Below are 5,530 nucleotides of genomic sequence, written 5' to 3' on the forward strand. Positions count from 1 at the left end.
TGCCTAGAATTTCGCTGGTGACTCGTCTGTTTCCAACTCTTCCCGCAGTCATCCGCCAGTTGGATGCGTTGTTGGCGTCGACTGAAGGGGAGCAGCAGAGGTTCACTGTTCCTTAACGTGACTTCCCAACTTAATAAGATATTCGGAAGTTGCTTTTCTAAAATGCATTCGAAAGGTAGGTGCATGAAGAGGATCTTATATAAATTGTCGAAAATAGCGAACCGCCAATGCAGGAGTCCTCGATAGTCACAGATTTGGTTAAAAATCAGTGATGTGCCGCTAGGGAATGTGGGGTATCACATTGAAGGTCTCGATGAGGGAAATCACGTGGGGCGACAAAAAATGCTTCTTGTCAGAGTGATGACTTAATAAATGTGATTCATAATAAGGGTTGGAATTCATAATGATTACACGTAGGCCTGTGGGGTCTCAAATTAAAGGGTTCGAGTAGGGAAAAATTGTTAGACAAATAAGAAATACATCCTGGTCGAAATCATGACATAGTCCCGGTAAGTCATACAATGATTTAAAATTCATTGGGATACCGCAAGTGTGTGCGGAGTATCGCATTGAAGATCTCGGTGAGGGGATTCACGTTGGACAAAAAAATACTTCCTGGCTATAATCGTGACACATGGTGACCAATAGATATGGTTAAAATTCAAAGGGATGTGCGCTAGGGCGTGTGGGGTATTATTTTGAAGGTCGCAATGAGAGAAAGCACGTGAGATAAATAAAAATTCCTCCTGGTCTGAATCATGACATCGTCATGGTGAGTCACCGATTAGATTAGAAATAACAGTCATGCCACCGCGGGGTAAGGGGAATAAAATTAAGTCATCATGAGGGGAATCACTTGGGACAAACAAAAGATGCTTCCTTGTTACCCTCATGGGATAGTCACGGTGAGGAAGAATTTATGTTAAAAATAAAAAAAAACGCCGACAGGATGTGTGAGATATCAAATTAAAGGTTTGGAATCTCAATGAATAAAGTCATGCGAGGCTGATATCATTTGGTGCTGATGTGGGGCTGTAGGGCTGCTCAGTACTACTTCGGAGTAGATAAACTGCTAAAATTCATCGTAGATGCTCGAAGGGTAGCACAAAAGAAATTGTGTTGCCAAAGGAAAGGATTTGGGGGAGAAAATTTAGACCAGGCAATCCCCCATTGTAAGATCATTATGTGCAGTGATTATTGGCCATCATTCGATTGTTCAGCACACTCCTCCCAAACACGCGGTGAAAAACGGACATTTAAAACAGTCATTCCCCGGAGCCAATTGTGGGCGGCCACACAATAGCGTTTAGCTGTTCCAAGCCCAACCTTACATCGTTTGGTGGAGAATAATGTAAGCTGCTCTTGATTATTCTCATTCTCGCAAGACTTCAGCGTGCGCAAAAAATCTACTGTCTCACCACGAAAAGCTCGAGGGAAAAGCTCAGCACGCGTCTCATTTAGAGGCATCTGGTGCGTGTCTTCTTAAGTAGCTACAAAGTTTCCTGTACCAGGATAAAATTTGCTACAAACATAAACGCGGTGACTTAGAGCAACAGTAGTGCTGATCGCAATACAATATATGAAAATAAAAATTTACTGTAACTTCGGTTCTCCTAGTGTGGTCATTCAACCTATGACGTGTGAGCGATAAACATAGTTTCTTTCCCAAATGAGGCAAGTTGTTCGGTATAACGGAATTTTTTTATTCTACTACGGTGAAAGCAACATAATGTGTATCTCATTAATTCGAACTTTCGGGTTAATTCGAAGTGACGGTTTTGGTCTGGTCACGATGGATAGGCGTCTATGGGCAAACGTACTCGTTCATTCCCGCGCACATGGGCTTCTTTACCGATAGTTCGAACTGCGCTCCGCCGTGTACATGTATTTCATGCGGACGCTGAAACGTTCTGGACGTAACAGTGCATCGCGCGAGCGCTCAGTCAGTGCCACGCCCTGATGCGTGGCGTCATCGCGTTCTTCCTTCCCATCGTGTGCTGCTTCCTGGGCTCATTCACGAAAAGAATGTGACTCTGCTTTTGGTTTCGGTCACGATAACAACAATTGCCGAGGGGTTCCGCAACAGTGGGTTTTGCGTGGCCGATGAGTGCTCAGGCACAGAATTAGCTAATTCTGGTTATTCTATTCGGCGTTCCCGCCGACGCAGATAGCAGTGCACTGGTCTGCAGCACAATCACCGATGTTGAGATTATCGTGCAGGTGAGTGGCGGAGAAAACACTGTGGTTGATGTACATGAGAATGAAGACGAGAAGAGGCGCCATTGCGGCCCTGAGCTTCGCAACCCATGAAGGCTTTAGGTGTAGCGCGCCTAATTTTAAAAGAAAGCTTTCTACCTCTACCAGCCGAATGTTCTTTCATGGCGTGCGGAACGAGAAATTCCCAACGCGGCTGGGGAGGGAAGGGCTGTTTTCATTCCCGGACAACAGTGTAGATGGTTCGGTGAATTTACCCTGCGTTCCCCGCGTGCTCACGCCGCCTGGCGCATTGGCGCGACCCGTCTTAGTCGTTTACTTTTACGGCGGTTGTTTTGGGTCTGTTTAGCCGTAGCTTCGCGTCTTAAGCGTACTTCCTTCGTACGGCTTGATTAAATTGCTCGACAGCACCTCCTGGGTAACCCGAAAATAGCAGAATTAAGTGGTCATGCAGAGCAGATACGTTAAAGAATAATTACCAGGGCAAAGAAACAAAGTGTGAATACCGCATACAGACATCTGGCCGTGCGAAACAAACACTACCCTTTGGGCAATGCTTGTTACAAATTGGACTCCGTTTTCTAAAGTGGCGAATACCAATTCGGTTGTGTTTTAACGTGCATTAAAAAACGCGAAAGGAGCAACTGGTTCTGATCAATAGCGATTATGAGGGTTTCCTCAGCTTTCTCGAAATTCCAAAACTCAGAAACTAAGTAGTTTAAGGCGGTATAAATGGGAATGTGTAAGCTCACATGACCAACTGTTTCGGGGCCCGCGCTTGTGTCGCGCGGTGATGTAGCCCTTAGCGAGCCCATCGGGATGGCTAGGTTGCACTTTCTGACCATTCGAATGACGCTCCTCGCCGTTTTTTCCTGCCCACGCACGTCCGGGCTGTAGGGGCGGCATCCGCCGCTCTAGCCCGGCCGTGGACCATACTTGTGCGTTCGGGATGCTGCCCCTCCGAATTCTTGGTAACAGCAGGATGAATATCTTGCTTCCCTCTTTGTTGAGCCACGTCTGTAAATTCAAGTGTCGCTGCATGGGCAATTGTTATGGGTGTCGTTTACACCATTGCTTCCCAACCACCTTCACAGCGTGGATTGAAGCCAATTTTGATAGCTTTGAGTAAGAAGGAGGCTGCCTCCCGTTACGTTAGTACGTTGCAGAACAAAGCTGTGGCAATCGCATTCAAGGAAACAAACTTAAAGTCAAAACGGATTATTTTTGGCAAAATATGCTTCGAGTGATTTGAAACAACCCGATCTCATTTCATGCTGTGTGTTCAATTACTGTGGTTATTAGATGCGACGCATCTCTGGCTCTGAGGCATGTCCCTCCTGCGTCGGCGTAGTCCGGCGTCCGCACTCCAGCTACGCATGCGCGACTCTCCTCCCGTCTTCTCTCCGAGAGCTGTGCGCGCAATGCTATCAATGCGCCTCATTATCATAAACAGCTGTGTACGCGCGCTTCGCTCGCTTCGCTCCGCTCCCGTAGCGCAAGTGTGCTTATGCGCGACTGTCCTCCGTTGTCTCCTCTCCTTGAGGAGCTGTGAATATAAAGTGGGTATTGCGCTGCGGCGGTTCAGTCAGCGCTCACTCTCGTTCGACTCCGCGTCACTGCGCTTGACGACTGCGTGCTTCACTTGATTCTTCCGATGAAGACGTGATTGAAGCGATGGTCCCTTCATGAAACGTAAAATTACGCCCATCTTCCCGCGTATCAGAACACCCGCATGTGATGGAATGCATCATACGCGTTCAAAACACGTTTCACCCGATTTAGAGAATCAACCCATTGGAAAGGCCAATTGAAGATCCCGATGCGTCGCATCACACCAGGGTTCCCTCGCGGGAAGATGGGCGTAATTTTTGAACCAGGTTGAAATTGAACTCGCTGAGCGTTTCCGCGAAGTTCGAACTAAGAATCTTACCCTGCAGTACAATATATCTTGCATTGCATAGCAAACAAATGCTTGAAGTTTGTGAACGCCATTTTTTCCGTTGCTGTTTACTATTGTGACTACACTTCGCTGCTCTTTGGCGGATAAAAACCCCGAATTTTTCTCTAAAAAATAATATATTGAAATACATTTTAATAATGCTGCGCAAAGAGTTTCATTTAATAATATAACAAAAGGGCTGAGTGTTTTCCAGCAATATGGACAGAAACATTATACACGAAGAAAAAATAGAGCTTTTGCTCCCCGCGGTTGATGGTGGGAAGCCTGGCACGTGCCACTGTAAATATCAAAGTGTGCTTTTAGGGTGGCCGAAGCACCTTATGGGCTCGTGATGTCGGCGTCTCCTGTCGTCGCCTGGTGAGGTATAGTAAACGCCAAAGTCTATAACGGATAAATCTGGTTAAAATAAAATAAACTGTATAAACTGTATAAGCGTTCACTGTAAAAAACTACTTTAAAAAGCTCAATAATTACGTTTTTAAGGCGTTAATAATGGGAATTTGTAAAATTTCGTCGCGAAATTTGTTTAACACCCCCCGTTTTCTCCTGTATACCATATTTCTGAGAATTGAGCGGCGTGGGACACGACCAAAACGTGCACCCACTCTGCCTAATTTAATTGCGTAATACCGCAGGAACGCAAAAGAGGGAGCCAATACCGAAGCAATAGCGTAACTTCTCCCCCCGGCGGGCCTTCTACGGGACGCAATCTGCGCACGCTGTGTGGCAACAGAGAGTGATTTGGCATTATTCAATACACTAATAAACTGCATGCTTCGCCTTTTCCCATGTGTACTACTAGTGTATATGGCCGAATACTTTTTTTGTGGTGTACCTTATTGCGTATTTCATTTTCGGCAACGGAGATATTGTCAAGTGGTTCGATGTACAAATTTAAACGCTCGTAAAATTGGGATCATGCTGTACAGCTCTTCAAAACCATTACGTTCATTTTTCGAAGGCAGTGTTTGCATCAGTGAAAGAAATGGGATATAAAAAAAATTGCGTCTATTAACACATTGTTTTCGTGTAGGAGCACAGATCTAGTAGTCTTCCACCAACGTGCACAAGAATGCAAGATTTCGCATTGGAGTCCCAACGTTAGGCTGGCACTATTTGGTATGCTTTAAAAATAGTTCAGCTATAAACTTTCTCCACGTGTAATAAACAGAGTTTACTAATTGTGTGCATGCAAAACAAGAAAAAGGTAAAAGAGTTCCCAAAGGAGTTTCAAGTTTTTCAATAAATTTTACCGTGTTTTGAAGTCAGGAGAACATGTGAAAATGAAGTTTGCGAAACAAACGCAATCCTTTGTTTTTCAGGTAGAAGTTTTTTGTTTGACAATCAAAAACACTG

Source organism: Haemaphysalis longicornis, unplaced genomic scaffold (assembly GCF_048455015.1).
Source record: "Haemaphysalis longicornis isolate Haplotype H1 unplaced genomic scaffold, Haemaphysalis longicornis Haplotype H1 scaffold_8, whole genome shotgun sequence".
Taxonomy (NCBI): Eukaryota; Metazoa; Arthropoda; class Arachnida; order Ixodida; family Ixodidae; genus Haemaphysalis; species Haemaphysalis longicornis.